This window comes from Heteronotia binoei, chromosome 3, assembly GCF_032191835.1.
Source record: "Heteronotia binoei isolate CCM8104 ecotype False Entrance Well chromosome 3, APGP_CSIRO_Hbin_v1, whole genome shotgun sequence".
Taxonomy (NCBI): Eukaryota; Metazoa; Chordata; class Lepidosauria; order Squamata; family Gekkonidae; genus Heteronotia; species Heteronotia binoei.
This window is the reverse complement of record NC_083225.1, coordinates 72,985,310-73,002,916: the sequence shown is the minus strand read 5'-3', so window position 1 is coordinate 73,002,916 and position 17,607 is coordinate 72,985,310. Positions and strand designations below refer to the sequence as shown.

General features: G+C 41.6%; 1 protein-coding gene across 1 annotated transcript in view; it reads left to right on the top strand.

The window, feature by feature from the left end:
* Positions 1 to 369: 369 nt before the first annotated feature.
* BCLAF3 (BCLAF1 and THRAP3 family member 3) overlaps positions 370 to 17,607 on the top strand; it is a 51,095-nt gene continuing 33,857 nt past the window's right edge. The window contains exon 1 of the mRNA XM_060234051.1: positions 370 to 854. The gene's annotated coding sequence lies outside the window, so the exon portion shown is untranslated. The remainder of the gene's footprint in view (positions 855 to 17,607) is intronic.

The window sequence follows — 17,607 nt, the reverse complement described above, 5'->3', positions numbered from 1 at the left end:
CAGCGTTAAATTTAACCCCCAGGGGAAATACTTCAGCGACCCCGTACAAAGGCAATGAGATCACGATGAAGGGAAAAAATTTAGTTTTGCAATACCCAAGAGTTTTTAAAAGGAAAAAAAAAATAAGGCTCGCTGTGCCTACATCACGGCCCCAACGTTCTCGCTTAAGAGCAGCTGTCCTGCCATCTTGCTATTTGGCCGTGCAAAGGAATAAGCCTCGGTTCCCCCAAACGGAGCGTAAATGAGGATGGGAGATTGTCTCAGCAAAAGGAAAGGGGGTTAATTTTGACGAACCGTGAAACGCCGCATCTTTGGCTGCGGGAACGAAAGCCCACATTCCCTCCCTCCCTCCCGGCTGGCCAGAACCTTCCCCCTCCCAGGATTTCAAGAGGCAGGGCGCGTGCTTGCGAGGGAGCCTCCTGCCTTGGCCCCTTCTCATGTCCGTAACTCAGAAAAGACCGTTCTGCCTGTGCAGTTTAACGGCGTGAGAAGAAAGCAGAGGGGGTGGTATTTCTGAAACCTGCCGAAAAGGCGGGCAGACGTTACCCAGGCTTCTGGAGGGTCGTCAGGGGGAACGGCGGCAGAGGTTTTGCCCCGCCCCTTTACTTCCGGGGCACTGGGCCCAGCCTCCTGCATCCCTGGGGCGGGGCGGGCTTGGTCGGCAGAGGCGCTTCCTCCTCGCTGGGCTCTTGCTCCTGTTCCGACTGCCCCTTCCCTTCCAGGGGCCTGGGCTGAAGTTCGGGGCGGGGGGAGAAGCTGAAGCCGGTGCCTGCAGGGCAGCTGTGGCGGCGCTCACGGCAATAAGAACTAGTTCTTCGAAGAGGCGAAGGCTGAAGCGGCGGAGGCTGGGCAAGGTAAGCGCTCGTGGACCCCGCCCCCCTTTCCTGGCCTGCAGAACTCAGTCCCTCGGTGCGGATGGACAGCTGGTGGAGCGTGAGGAGGAGGAGGAGGAGATTGAGTCGAGATTCCCTCCGAAGTGAACGGGGGGCGGGGAGGGAAGATATATGCTTTCGCCTTGACTTTGCTTCCAGTTGACGGATTTGGGGAGGAGATACGTTTCGAATCTAACGTCTTTGCAGTCGACAACTGCAGCGGTGGGGCAATTCCCCGTGCGGGTCTTAACTTGCTCCCAGTTTCACTGTGGTCCGGGCTTGAGGGAACCCCCTTTGGAATGGCATACCCTTGTCATGTGTCCACGAGCAGTGCATGATTATTCTGCGTTAGCGTGTCAAGCGAATGGTATCATACAAGAAGCTTTCATCACTTAGATACAGTTATGACTTTTTTCTTTCAATTAGTTAGGTTGTAATAAAAAGGGATGCACTTAAGTGACCCAATGATGGCAGCACATACTTTGGCCAGTGTGCAGAAAGTGCATCAAAAGCTGCAGGGAACAGCATTAATGATCACTTGTGTTGTGAAATAATGAAAAATTCTGAATATGCTTTGGAAATAAGGCAGAATTGGGAAAATCACATGTGGTTATCTCTGTTTCTGAAATAGCATTGAGGAATTTTATATACATCTGGTTAAGGTACCCAGAATATATAGAACAGAATTTGAGTTCAACAGCACCTTTAAAGGCCCTGACCTGGATGGGCTGAGTTAGCCAGATCTCATCAGACCTCAGGAACAAAGCAGGGTTGGCTTTGGTCAGTATTTGGATGGGAGACCACCAAGGAATTTGAGGATCACTAAGCAAAGGAAGGCAATGGCAGACCATTTCTGAACACCCTAGGGAATCAACATAAGTCAGCCACTCTAAGCCCGCCTCAGTGGGGAGGGAGGGATATAAATCGAACAAATAAATAAAATAAATAAATAAAAAAGCCGCGGCTTGACAACACTTTACACACACACACAGAGCACATCTTAAAGATCAACAAAATTTTCCAGAGTATAAGCTTTCATGAGTCAGAGCTCACTCTGTCAGGTACAAATTATGTCAAATACATGTTGTGGCTGGTATCTCAGAAAGTGAGCTTTGACACCCAATTATACCCTGGAATATCCTGTAGGTTGGATTTTAAGGTGGTATTGGACTCAAATTTTGTTCTGCAACTAAAGACTAACATGGCTACCCACCAGAGAATGCACTGACTTATAGCAAGGGAAGTTAAAAACAATTGTTGGATGCTAAAAGACTCAACAAAAATGGATGCTCCAATATTTCCTACAACTGCTTTTCATGCCAATGGGGAGGGGGGGGAGGCTCATAAATATTTCTTGTATCAAGACGTACCTGTAGTTAATGAGTCTGTTCTTCGAAGTGATTTGTCTTCAGATGTTATATAGCAGTTTCAAAGAGGATAGAGGAGTGATTCATATATTTGCTTTTACCAGTTTTGTGTAATATCTAAAACCACCCTGATAAAAAGGGGAAAGGGGAAAGAAAGAGACATGGAGGGACTTACCGTGTTTGATAGAATGTTTACATACCTCCCAATAGATCCAGAGGAGTTAGCAGTGTTAGTATGTTGCAAAATAGTAAAGAGTCCAGTTGCACCTTTAAGACCAACGCTTTATATTGCAGAATAAGCTTTTGAGAAATTCAGCTCTCTTTCTCAGATGCAGTACATGTCCATCATCTGATTTTCTTTACCTTTCAGTAGTTTTGTTAGCAATTGGAATTGGGGGAGGGAAAATATAACTGCCCTTGTTATTACATGGATTTGTAGTTAAGTACCATTCAATGAGTTGCCAAGCCTGTCTGTAGAATTATGAATGTTGGGAAGCAATTTCACTGCAGAACAAATCAGATGGATGAGTGTGTGTATTGTGTGTATATAAAATGCCAGGTTCCTTGCTGCAAATTAATTTTGGTTCAGTTCCTTAAGGTGGTTTTGCACATCTGCTGCTTTCATCAGCAGGTGTCACTTCATAGTGTTGTCTCTTTTGTGTTCTTGTTGTAAAGTGGATTGACTTCAAATCAAAGCAACTTTAAATTGCTGGGGGGAAATGACAAATGTAAATTGTTGATGTAAATCTTCTTTTTAATAATTCTTATATTTACTGAGCAAGAGTGCACACTAATTGTTGCTAAAAATATTAAAGCATGTTGGGGACTGTCCTGACTAGGGTTGCCAGCTCTAGGTTGGGAAATTCCTGAAGATTTTGTGGTGAAGTCTATGGAAGCCAAAATTTGGGTAGGGGAAAGGCCTCAGCAGAATATAAAGCCATATAGTCCACCCTACAAAGCAGTTATTTTCTCCAGGGGAAGAGAGATCTGTTTTCTGGAGTTCAGTTGTGACACCAGGAGATCTTTAGGCTCCACCTGGAGGTTTCCTACCCTAGGCCTGGCAGCACCCTCTGAGTTACCTGTTGCCACCTGACTTGCATGACTTAACTAGGCCTGGCTTCTTGCTCCTGTTCAGCAACAGTTCCCCTATGACAGCCAGTATGACATGACAGTCAACGCTTCAGAGCAGGGTTCCCCCTTTGATCTGCACAAGAACCTGTAAGGTGGGTTAGTTTGAATGTGGATGGTCTGAAATCACCCAGTCAGTTTCCACAGTAGGAATCTGGGTCTGGCAGACTGGCCCCAATAAATTCTTCTTCAAAGGTCAAAATAGGCCTGGAAAGGTCTTCCTCCCGCTGCCTTTTGCTGACAAAACCAAGCTTGACTGGCTAGCGACAAGCACTCAGGGGAAAGCAAAGGGAGCTTCCCCAGTGACCCAATCTTAAACACAGGACTCCATATTCTCTCTCTCCCCCCCCCCACAAAACTTTGTTGTTTCTGCTGCCAGGGGATGCCCTTTTTTGTCTATGTCTCTCTGGCTATTTGGTTCCTCAGAGGAGAAGGGGGAGGAGCCCTCAGCCAATTGTCAGAAAGTTTTCTGTGGTTGTTTCCCTCTTTCTCCCTCGGTCAATCAAGGGTGGCTTTCTTCATCTCCTGTGTGAAGCAGTGCCAATTGAGGGAAGGCTTTCTGTGGCACTTTCCCTCCTATCAGCCAGTTGAGGAGATGCTTTCTTTCTCTCCTCTACAAAGCATTTCCTCAGTCTTCAGCCAATGGAATGCAACAGACCTTGAGTGGCAGTTGACTGGCGAATGGTTTATACAGTACATTCCTCAGTCAATTGAAGACCTGGATTTGACTATCCCATTATTATAAATAGGATAGCTACAGTAATGTATTCTTCATAAAGCAATTTTAAAACTATTTGTAAAATGTCAGCTAGCTTTTTGAAGTAATAAATACTAAACATAAGTGGTTTGTGCTCCTGCGACAGTATATGTTACATCTACTTGGAACTGTTCAAAGTGTTTCTCAGTAGTCTTCTCAACACGTGTGGAACTTAGCTCAACTTTTAGGGGGTTTTTTTAAAGGTTTGAATGCATTTCTCAGAAGTAGTAGCCTGATTTAGATTGACATCCCAATTTCCACTGCCCTAGGGCAGGGTTGTGGAAAAATGTTCTGAAATCATCTAACATGCATCCTATTACTCTTATAGCAAAATTGTTTGTTGTAAACAGTTTCATGAGAAAAGAATGTAGCAGGTTATTTTGCCCATATTTTAGGTTGTATCCTACAACTCTGTTCAGTTAGGTGTAGAGCAGGGATGTCAAACTCATTTGTTATGAGGCCAGATCTGACATAAATGAGACCATATGTGTCCCTATTTATGATTAGGTAGCAGAGATATAAACTTTATAAAGGACACAAATAAACTCAATCAATTAAAGATTTTTTTTTTTTTTTAGCACTCATTGGTCTTAAAGGTGCTTTCTTTGTATTGCTCCTATGGGATCCAGGGAACTGGGCAAAGGAAGCTCTGGCTCTTTCCCTCCCTCCCAAGGGGACCAGGAGGCAGAGGCGTCTCAGCCAATACACGGAAGAGAGGCTTGGCTCAGTAGCATCTCTTGTGCAATTGAGAGAGCCTGGAAAAGCAACCTCTGCTTCCTCCCTTCCTTCCAAAGGGAGGAACCTCAGCCTCAGCATTATTAAGCCGTGCCTTGTCAAAGGCTGAGCACATTTAAGAGAGCTCTAAGAGAGAGCAGAGAAGCTTTGAGAGAGAGCAGAGAATAAGTTATATAAGGGTGAGGTTTGGCTTTCTAAGCAGCTGGGAAAGTTGCTGAGAATTTCTGAGTTTGTGCGACTGCTGAAAATTCTGAATTTGTGGTTGCTGGGGAACTGCTGTCTGTTTGGTTTGAGTGGGTTGAAGGTGTTTGTTGCTGATGGATTAGGAGTGGCGGTATTCCCCACCCTCTTTGCATTATTAAGCTGCGCCTTGCCAGAGGTGCGAGCCTTTGGCGTGAGCCGAAGGGCTCTTAGCCTGGAGGCTGTGTAAGGACCAGGAACCCAGATCCCTATTTTCTTGTGTTCCCAATAAGGTAAGCAGACCCTCCAGAAGGAGAGCCATATAAACAAATAGGATTTAAAAGGGGACTGTATATTTTTGAAAAAAGCTATCATGAAAGTAGAATGCCAGCAGGGGGGGTGGGGGCTTTCCAGTGTTTTGCACTGAGTTTCACATGTATAACTATCTGCCCACAGGACAGAAGTGTGTGCTCGATGCAAGGAGCTCCTTGTCCTCAGGGAATGAGTTTGTACCCTTGAAGCCGAGGCGACTGACCTGGAGAAGCAGAGACAGTCAGGCACTCGGAGAAGACTCTCGGGGACGTATTAGATGAGCCCCACTCTGAACATGGCAGCCCTGTTGCTGCCGGAGAGCATGAGGGTCAAGAGGGAACATGGCACTGGACTGAGGATAAGGGGAATGCAACCTCAGTAGGGACCTCTTCTTCAGTTGGTGAGCGAGTATCCTTTCGTGCCAAGGAACCATCCCTGGGCAAAGAGAGAGGGGGGTGGGTCTTGGTAGTTGGAGATTCAATCCTTAAGCAAGTAGACAGCTGGGTGGCAAAACTGTGTACTGACCGTATGGTGACTTGCCTGCCTGGTGCGAAGGTAGCAGACATTACGTTTGTTGTAGATAGGCTGATAGACAGTGCTGGGAAGGAGCTAGTGGTTGTGGTGCATGTTGGCACCAACGATGTGGGGAAATGCAGTCATGAGGTCCTGGAGGAAAAATTTAGGCTGCTAGGCAGGAGACTTAAGGCCAGGACCTCCAAGGTAGTCTTCTCAGAAATGCTACCTGTTCCACATGCAGGGCTGGAGAGACAGGCACAAATTAGAAGTCTCAATGTGTGGATGAGACGATGGTGTAGGGAGGAAGGGTTTAAGTTTGTTAGGCACTGGGATGCTTTCTAGAACAAGTGGAGCTGTACAAAAGAGACGGTCTTCACTTGTCCCCAGATGGAACCAAGCTGCTGGCGCTTAAAATAAAAAAGGTGGCAGAGCAGTTTTTAAACTAAATCTTGGGGGAAAGCCAACAGGAGATGAAATGTCTCTGGTTCGGGAGGACTCATCTCAAAGAGATGAAGGGTTAGTTGTTACTTTTCTACTGGGTAATGGATCAGAGTTGTCCACTAAGATGGTGACAAACAGTATGGGTGCGTGCCAAAGTCTCGAGGCAGCAGGAGGAAGGTTGTGGGCCTTACTTGCCTGGGAAATTTTAGATGTTTGTATACAAATGCTAGAAGTGTTCGAAGTAAAATTGGTGAATTGGGGGAAAACATAGACATTGTGGGAATTTCAGAAACTTGGTGGAATGAGGAGAATCAGTGGGACGCGGTGATTCCTGGATATAAGTTATATCGGAAGGTTAGGGAGGAAGGGTTGGAGGTGGGGTGGCTCTGTATGTCAGAGAAGGTACACAGTCCAGTAAGACTGAGGTCAAAGAATTAGATTCCCTTCTAGAAATGCTTTGGGTCGAAATAGAAGTTCCAAAAGGAAATTTAACTATGGGAGTTTGTTATCGCCCACCAAATCAAAAGATAGAGGATGATTATAATATGATGGAAGGATTAAAGATAGTAGCTAAATGTAAAAACTGTGTCGTAATGGGTGATTTTAACTACTCGTAGATTGATTGGGTCAATATGCGTTCAGGTCGAGAGAAAGAGATTGAGTTTATAGATGCTCTCAATGACTGTGCTAATGAGCAGATGGTCACAGAACCTACCAGGGGTGGGGTGATCCTGGATTTGGTCCTAAGTAATGCCCAAGACTTGATGAGAGATGTAAAAGTGATCGCACCGCTTGGGAGCAGTGACCATAACATTGATTTCACTGTTTGTATAAATAGGGAGTTGCCCCAAAAGACCAGCACAACCACGTTTAACTTTAAAAGGGGTAAATTCTTTAAGATGAGGAGGTATGTGAAGAGGAAAATGAAAGGAAAGGTAAATACAGTTAAAACCCTTGGGGAAGCTTGGAGACTATTTGAAACTACAATCCTAGAAGCTCAGATAAAATATATACCACAAGTTAGGAAAGGCACAAACAGTATAAGAGAAGGCCTGCATGGTTAACAAACAAAGTAATGGAAGCTGTAAAAGGTAAGAAGGACTCCTTTAAGCGGTGGAAAGCTAGTCCAAGTGAGATTAATAGAAGGGAACACAGGCTGTGGCAAATCAAATGCAAGACTGTGATCAGGCAGGCAAAAAGGGACTATGCGGAGCATATTGCAAAAAACATAAAGACCAACAATAAAAATTTCTTCAAACATATTAGAAGCAGGAAACCGGCTCTTGGATAACCAAGGGGTCAAAGGATTACTGAAGGAGAATAGGGAAATGGCTGAAAAGCTGAATGCATTTTTTGCCTCCATCTTCACTGTGGAAGACGAGAAGTGTTTGCCCGCTCCAGAACCAGTAATTTTGGAAGGGGTGTTAAAAGACCTGAGTCAGATTGAGGTGACAAGAGAGGAGGTCCTACAACTGATTGACGAATTAAAAACTAATAACTCACCAGGTCCAGATGGCATACATCCAAGAGTTCTGAAAAAAATCAAAGTTGAACTTGTGGATCTCCTGACAAAAATATGTAATCTTTCATTGAAATCTGCCTCCTTTTCTGAGGACTGGAAGGTAGCAAATGTTACCCCCATCTTTAAAAAGGATTCCAGAGGAGATCTGGGAAATTACAGGCCAGTCAGTCTGACTTCAATACTGGGAAAGTTGGTAGAAACCATTATCAAGGACAGAATGAGTAGGCGCATTGATGAGCACAAGTTATTGAGGAAGACTCAGCATGGGTTGTGTAACGGAAGATCTTGCCTCACTAACCTGTTACAGTTCTTTGAGGGGGTGAACAAGCATGTGGACAAAGGGGACCCAATAGATGTTGTTTACCTTGACTTCCAGAAAGCTTTTGATAAAGTTCCTCATCAAAGGCTCCTTAGTAAGCTTGAGAGTCATGGAGTAAAAGGACAGGTCCTCTTGTGGATCAAAAACTGGCTAATTAATAGGAAGCAGAGAGTGAGTATAAATGGGCAGTCTTTGCAGTGGAGGATGGTAAGCAGTGGGGTGCCCCAGGGTTCAGTACTGGGTCCCATGCTCTTTAACTTGTTCATTAATGATCTTGAGTTGTGAGTAAGCAGTGAAGTGGCCAAGTTTGCAGATGACACTAAATTGTTCAGGGTGGTGAGAACCAGAGAAGATTGTGAGGCACTCCAAAGGGATCTATTGAGGCTGGGTGAGTGGGCGTCAACGTGGTAGATGAGATTCAATGTGGCCAAGTGCAAAGTAATGCACATTGGGGCCAAGAATCCCAGCCACAAATACAAGTTGATAGGTTGTGAACTGGCAGAGACTGACCAAGAGAGAGATCTTGAGGTCGTGGTAGATAACGCACTGAAAATGTCAAGACAGTGTGTGATTGCAATAAAAAAGGCCAACGCCATGATGGGAATTATTAGGAAGGGAATTGAAAACAATAGACCATAAATGTAAGATTATGTGTGTCAACCAATTAGCTAGTAAAGGAAAAACTATGGGACAAAGCCAAGGTTCCCTCTCCCCCCCCCCTTCTAACACAGAGAGAAAGAGAGAGAATAACACGCACACAGAACTACCTCAAATTGCTTCTTTGGGCTCTGAGCAGCTCCCAGCATTCCTAATCCTTTCAGCTTGGCCAGATCCATTCCAGAGGAGGAGCAGCAGCCTGGCCCTCAACAGTAAGGTGTGTTGTCTGTGCATGTCCAGACAGTGCTTTTTACTTTTTTTGGGGGGGGGTGTTAAACCCCCCAATGTATTTTTTTTAAGTTTTCAGGTTTTTTCTACAAACATGGGGAGAAGAAGAGATTGGATTCATACCCTGCCCTTCACTACCCAAAGGAGTCTGAGAGTAGCTTACAATCTCCTTTTCCTTTCCCTTCCCCTCCCCACACCAGGTACCCTGTGAGGTAGGTGAGGCTGAGAGTGCTCTTGAGCAGAACAGCTTTGGGAGAACTTGTGGCTGACTCAGAGTCACATCAGCAGGTGCACATGGAGGAGTGGGGAATCAAACCTGGTTCTCCCAGGTAAGAGTCTGTGCACTTAACCACTATACCAAACTGGCTATCAATAATGTGTGCTCAGAGTGTCAGACTACAATCTGAGGGACCCAGGTATGAACCTGCATGATGCCATGGAAGATTGCTGAGTGACCTTTGTCCAGTCGCACACTCTCCACCTAGCCTCTCACAGGGTTGTTTTTAGGATAAAGTGGAGGAGAACAGCATAAGGTGCTCTGTGCCTCCATTGTGGGAAAAATTGGGGTATAAATGAAGTAGATAAATAAGCAACAGCTAGATGTTTTAGTAATCCTTTGCTGCTTTCTTCTCTTTCAAGGGGAACAGGAGCATGTGTGCTTGCTTGGAATGAGAGTGACTGCAGCATGTGCTGCCTCATCCTGAGCAAGTGTGGGAAAAGGGAAGATGCTTTGAGTTTTGTGGCCTTGGGCTTCCAGTTGTTTGTGTTGTTAGCAGAAATTACTGACAAGGGCTTATGTGTCTCATGGTGGTGTTCTGCTGTTGCTGTTTGCATTTATTCTGCAAGTGAGTGCTTGTGAATTTTCTCCTGTTTGTCCCCCCACCCACCAGGCCTTCCTTAAAAGGTAAGAATGTTTATTCAGATGGAAATAACATTGGTTTCCATTGAATTTTCTCTCAAGTAACTGTATAATATTGCACAGGCAGATTCTTTATTTTAAACGATGGGTTTGGGCTGATTTTGAGACATGAAGACCTGGGGGGGGCACAAAAATTGGGTGGGAGGGTGCTTTCTAAAGAGGCTTGTTTTTGTGAGTTTTTTTTAAATAAATAAATAAAATTGGGAAGATTTGGGGAGCACTGAAAAAATCCTATGAAATGTTTTTTTCCCCTTTGAAATGGTTTTTTAATAAAGTTTTATTCATGTATATAGCAATCATTTTTCCAATGGAAAAGTTGGCAGATTTGAAGAAGCATTGAAAACAACTTTATTTATTTATTTATTTATTTTTGAGAGGAGTGAAATTCCTTTAAGACAAAGTTTTATTCAAAATTCAAAATGTATAACATGGGACAGTTTGCAAACTGTTTTTATTTTTTTCCATTAAGAATTTAGAAATGTTTGGGAGTGCTGAAGAAAATTTCTATGAAGTATTTTTTTTTTTTAGTATGTAAATTGTGTTAACATAGCATGGGGTGCAGCAGATGACAACTTTTTCTTGCTTCGGTATTGGGTATATTTGTAAATATGCTTATAGAAAAGTAAAACTTATACTTTAAACATCCATAAAATTATGCATTTTATGTTACAAAATACAATTAGATATGGTAGCAAAATAAATATTGCAGACATTTTGGTTTCCTCCCACTTTTCTGTGTGTCTCTCCCTCCCTCCCACCCAAAAAAACCCAAAAGAGTTGTGTGTATTTTTCCTCCCATGGCTTCATATTTTCTGGAAATTATACATTTCTAGGTTTACTTACTATATACTGGCTGGTGTTTTTAATATAAAAATGCTTGTTTGTCCGAAAGCCAACTGTTGATTTCCATTGGGCTTCCTTGGCTACTTGTGGATTCTGATTCTTTCTCTTATCACAGAGCTAATAATATGTAAGAATATGTATGTGGGCTAGATAGATCTTGAACCTCGATAATGTTTAAACAATAAAAGTTTTGATAGGTTTGCTTTTAAAGTTAAACTTAACATCCCCAGTGAATGTGATTGGTTATACAAACTCTCAGGGAAGCCTGTAATACCCCAAACAAGCTGACATTCCGCATGCATTTCTCTTGAAATCTGGGCAATAGTTATTGGCCGTGACAACAAAGCAAAAAAAAAAAGGGATATATATCTCTGTACAGGTTTAGATGAGAAAATGTTACTTGTTTTAATACCAAATCTTTCTTCTAAATCAGGGTTGTCAAACATGTAGCCTACATCTGGCTTGTGATGCGAGCACACTCGTGGGAAAGGGCAGAATACAAATTAACAAAAATATAATAAATTCTGCAACGCTCAAATCCAGTCCCTAAGCAACCTCTTTTTCTTGCTTCTTTTTCCAGGACTGCAGCTGCACCTTAGCTTGCTTTTTCCCAGCTCCCTCAATGGTTCTTGGCTTTCTGTTTCCTGTCTCTTGCATCTCTCCCTCCCACCCAACCCCTCACAGAGAGAGAGAGAGAGCCCTTGATCTCTGTGGCTGCTTCATGTGGGAGAGGTACAATGACAAGCCTCTCTCTGTCACACAACTTTTGCTTCCTTCTTTGGGGTTTCTCCTCCTCTTTTGGAGAAGAAGGGAGGAGGAGAAAAGAAAAAGAGAGAACAAAGTTGGAGTCTATGACAGCTGTAAACCAACAACATTTTATTCCAGGTATAAGCTTTTGTGTGTGAGCACACTTAAGCTTTGGAGGAAGAGAGGGAGTATGGGTGGGTTCTTCTGACAAGCCCAATGTACACTGAGGAAAGTATTTTGGTTTATTCTGAACAGTAAAAAAAATGGATTTCTGTTCCTATCTGAGTTTTTTTTTCTTCCAAAAATACCTTGATTAGGAAACAGAACACCTGGATTATGTCTTGGAGAGTGGAGTGATTTCAGATGCCAAATGATAATAGCACACATTGGTAAGGAGACAGGGAATCTAGCCTTCAGTTTAGTCCAGGAGGATGCATTGTCTTAACCTTCAATATCAATTGCAATTCTTCAGCTTGTCTTTCTAATCTCCCTTTGAAATTCCTTTGTAAGAGCATTGCTACGCTTAAGTCAGCGAGTGAATGTTGTGGTTTCTAATGTCAGACTTATGTCTATTTATTCTTTGCATCCTCCTGGACTGAATCTTCCTGGATGGAATTGAACCTAGGTTTCCTGTCTTATTACGATGCCTACTACAATCTGCATATCACACCCAATCCTATCAAGTCTGCTGTTGTCATTCACCTGCTATTGCCATTTGACATCTGAAATCACCTTTATAAAATTTATATCGCCATTACCTCGTGTTACATTTTATGGCATGCATATCAACAAAGTGATATTTATGTCAGATCTAGCACTCATAAACAGGTGAGTTTGACACCTGTGTTCTATATTGTTGCTGTCAACTGCAGTTCTATTGCTTATGTGTTGTGAGCCGCCCTGAGCCACTTTAGTGGGAAGGGCTGGATATAAATAAACTTGAACTTATACAATTAAAGAATACAAGAAGCAACCATTTGGGTCCAGTATGTTCCAAATTACTCTTGTTAGGCCTGATTCGGATATAGGTATGCATTTAAGAAGCTCTAGGAGCCTAATAACCTTTCTGATATCAGACTGTTAATCTTGCAAAAATAATACCTTAACAACATTTTTGGCTCATTTTAAGTATGAGCACCCAGTTTGCTGGGAGTAAATTGTAGATGACTGAGGAAGGTAATGGCAAACCACTCTGTAACAAAAAATCTGCCAAGAAAATGTCATTATGTAATGTAACCCCATGTAATGTCTTGGTGCTTGTAAAAGGGACTACATTTGCCTTTTTACACAAGTTAAAAATTATTAACTATTGAGTCTGTTTTAAAAATTAAAATATAATTATGGACACTCTAGTATCAGAAAAACAATACAATACCATGTGATAATTCTACACAGAGTGATTGCTTCAGCCCAAAAATAAGCAGAGTGATATGCTTTGAGTCAAAAAGTAAGTTGGTTACAGGCAGAGACATCGTTAGAGAAGACACTCCATATCAGTTTTTTTATCCATACTTATGGGTTTTCAAACTCATCTTCCAATAATAGGTAGCTGTCCTACTAGATAACAGCAAACATTCTCTGCTAACTATTTTAAAACAGCATACAAAGTTATCTGCTTTCTTAAAATATATTAATCTACATTAGTTCATTCTGGCTACTTCTTAACAATAAGTATATTTTAAAAAGTGTAGGTTTCTCAGACATATGATTTATTGTTGAGCTCATGCAATATAAGCCCATCTTTGAACTATGGCTATTTAGTTAGACAGTCTTGCCATTCTCAGATGCTTCTTATACCTGGGCCACAACACATTATTCTTGTTTCTAATCTATGAAAGGTCGTGTTGTTCTGTTATTCCTTTGTTTCTTACCCTTCTACAAGGCTGTTTTATTCTGGGTCTGTGTTGCATGTTTAGCTTAGAAACTGGGTCAGCCATGCTTCTGGCCTGCAGAAGCATCCTTTGTGATCTTTTAACAAAAATCATCAACTACTCCCCTGTACATCTGTAGAAACTATATGTGTGATAATGAATGTTGGGTATATGGTATTCTTTGTGATCCACATTCTTTTGGCAATTTGCAAAGATTTATCATTGCCATTCAACACAAGTACATGTTTCTGTTATGTTCTGTCATTCAGAAATCTTGCATTTGGGCCTGTTGTATGTTGGCTTCGAATTTTATTCATGGTATGTTTAGTCCTGCAAGTGCTCTTACAGAGAGCCTACAAGATAGACCAGGGGTGGCCAAATTGTGACTTGGGAACCACATGTGGGTCTTTCACACATATTGTGCAGCTCCCAGAGGTCAAGAAGGAATTTAATGGAGACTTACTGTCAAGTAAATGTGCTTAGCATCAGGACCTCAGTCAGCCTCTGAGCGCTGACCCATAGGTTGGCGACTATTTCTGCCATGTATGAAGTGGGGAAGGAGAGGGAAATAGGCAGGCTTGCAAGCTTTTCTCCTTCACCACAGGGGTTCCTTAGAGACCTAGGGTGGGGAAAGAGCACAAGAGCTGAGGAAGCCACTGGAAGGAGGGACAATTAAAGAGGGTAGTGCAGGGTTCTTCCTTTTAGTTTCATAGCTCTTGTAGGAGCTGTATTTAGTAACCTTGGTATCAAGTTAAAGAGAGATGCATAATGATGCAAAAAGTGATCAGTGATTTATATGTACATATGTGTTCCCTTCTCCCACTGGTGCCAAAAATAATTCCATAACCTTTCCTTTCCTAGTCTTATGGGGACGGTTACTCCCAGCTTTTATTCTTAAAAAAAAGTTTTTTTCTAGCATGGTCGTGTTGTAAAGGGCATACATATGTATTTATCTTTTTGTGCAAAGAAAGTATTAAGAGTTTTGACAAAGCCATGCTTTCAGTTTTTGTTAATGTCTCGTGGCTCTCCATCATCTGACATTTATTTTATGTGGTTCTCCATCATCTGACATTTATTTTATGTGGCTCTTACATTAAACAAATTTGGACACCTCAGAGATAGACCCTGCTAACCTTAGTCAAAAAAGGACTACATTTTATATAATGGGTTTTATTCCTGTATGTATTTATAAAGGATTTTCAGAAATATGAAAGCATGCCACAATATCCACCCACTTGCCTTAAGCAGACCTGTCTTTGACTTGGCAGTCAACATCTTCCTATAAAGTAGGCCCTTGGAAAGACTTTTAAATTATATCTTTAAATCTAAAAAAGCATCCGATGTACAATATTTCTTGGCCAGGCCTATGCCTTGAAACGCATCCTGGTTTCCTGTGTTTTAATTGTTGAAACTTAAAGAAGCAAGGCAAAGATCCAAGTTACCTTGCCTGAAAGGATTTTAGGATTACAGATTTTGGACAGATTTTAAACTATTGTTCAGTTGTCTTTGAAGAGTAGCAAAACAAATTATGAGCAATTTCCATAGTAAACTGTTTTCTTCTCCTGAAAACTACTTGTCAAGATGTTAAATTACTTGACTCCGGGGTGAATTTTAAAGGCCCTGCATAAAATATATGAACAATTTCTTTCCACAAGGCAAAAGGAGTGTCTGCACTGAAATTATGCTGGCTCTGTTTATCCCAAAGCATGATGTCAGTATTTCCCACGCTACCAATGTGTCTGCATGCTGATTCGGGCAAGAAGGCTTTTTTCTTGGCTGTGACTTCAGTCACACATATCCAGCTTCTACTTTGGTAGAGCTGTGATTTTTATGATGATTTTCTTGGCTTTCTGTAATCATTTGGGACAGGGAGCAGGAAAGTTATTCATAAGAACTCTGCAGAGATGGGTCTTGAAGTTTAAGATGTATTATTGAAATTGTAAAGCACCAGGAAATACCACTTATCCATTGGGTAGGTACTTTTAGAAGCAGAACTTCAGCTTCTAAAAATACCTTTAAAAATAAAACAGTGACGAGAGAAGATAATGTTAATACACAGTGGCTGAGATCTTGTCAAAAGTCTGCGCTGAGAGAAGGATTTCCATCAACAGAACACAATGTTTCTGCATTACACTTTCTGCTGTAGCCCAAAATGTGCCCCCTTATGCTGCTCCTGAGGCACAAGATTCCCATGGTCAGCATTAAAGAGAAGACAATGGTTTTCCATGCCCTCCACCTGGTGAAATTGCCCTTCTCTTTGTGCATGCAGAATGATAGGTGGGATCCAGCTCCATATCTAACAGTGTTCTTTATGGGAAGGAGAAAACACTTCCAAAGTACATCCCTGTGTGCGAGAACATATTAGGGGTGTGCACTTAGTACTTATTGGGTATTTTCTCAGCCAGTCACCAAGGGGGCTGGTGATTTGGCTATCTAAAAATGGTCACCCCAAAAATATAATAGCTGCAGCTACAGGACATTTAAAGGGCTCTCAGTCCATTTAAATGCCTTTGAAGTTCACTTGCCACTGTACAGAATAATGCCATAGGGTATAATGGAGCAGAAAACCCCCAGCAATTCTGAATATTTCCCAAAACCATACTGATATTGGGAATTGAGAATATCAGAAAATACCAATACTTTTCAGGTTCAGTATACACGAACCTGAAAAATACTGGTGTGTGTGTAGCCCTATTAGGAAACTGCTGAGGGTCTTTGAGGGAAAAACAAGGTAGTTTTTGAAATGTATGACTTTTTAGAAACATAACCAGACCTATTAAAATTCTCTAGTATGCCTTAATAAAAATGTCTTGTAGACAATTCAACCTCTGGCATTTTTGCAAAAGGGATCTTCAGTGACTAAATTCCTGTTGTATATGCTTTGGCTTTTTAGATTTCATATGGGAGGTCACTATTTATTTGGATAGAAGTTTTGGGTTCTTCGTTATCATTTTCCTGAGATTAAAAATTCAGTTGTAAGATTAATAAGCAGATAGTAGATCCCTGAACTTGAGAAAGATAAGTTTTATAGGGCTTCATAAAACTTAGTGGAATTTGGAAATAGAATAGAAACTGAGCAGTTCTAACAAAAATCAAATGTTCAACTAGTTATGCATCCCTAACAGGGATCTGAAATTTTGTGTGTGTGTTTTGAACGGTTTGTAATGAAGCAAGTAATTCTGATGGTCATAGAACATCCTTCCTTCAGTGGTAATGGTAAGAACATTATAAAACACACCCAAAGTTATTACCCCGTAATATCTCTCTAGATCCTGGCCACTAATTCTAGAACACTGACAAATTTTTACTCAAGTTCCTAATATGCTCAGTCCAGGTGTTCTGATAATGGCAAATAAATTTATGAACCTAATAACGTAAGTAAACTTATTAATCTATTTAAAAGATTTGTATTCTTCCATCAAAGTTAAATTTGAAATATTAAATATTAAACTGTGATTCAAATGAGTATTTGAGAAACTTGATCAGACCCAAAGAAAATGGGATTTTACTTCAGTAATGACCTCTCCCTATGGTACGGAAAAGTTTCAGGCAGTTATAGTCAAAGCTGAAATATAGCCAGTTCCTTATAATTGGACTCCCTACTGGAGGCCAAATTAATGTAACTTTGGGGAATCCCTTTCCCATGTGTAAATACAGTGCAGTCATAAGCAGATTTAAGCCCATTTACTTCAACGGATTTAGGTGGATGTAACTCAGTTTAGGATTGCTCTTTTACTCTCTAAAAGTAGTTATGGAAGAAGGGGGATGGTTAGACCTGCCCCAGTGCTGAAATTGCAATCCAAATCTTGCCTTTCCTGTTGGTTGTTTTTTAAAAAAATTAAATAAAACAGGAGATTCAGTTATAGATCTGGAATGTTTTTACTGCTGTCCTTTGAAAAATTCAGAGCAAGACAGCAGTACATTACTTTGGATTAACTAGTGCTGGAAATGGTGGTTTTTCTTGCCAACTGTTCTTCCTAAGTTAAGTGTTCATGAACAGGAAAAATAATTTTGTGGTCAAGTTACAGTTACCAGTTTTAGTGTCATAGGTGAACTTCTGAATAGTTCATGTTTTATGCTCATTCATAAGTAATCATTGTGGAGGTGCATGGCATTAGTTTTATATACAGTAAAGGGCAGTGATCAATATTGTTGCGGAAATAAGAGAGAAAGATAAGGATAGTGAAGGTCCT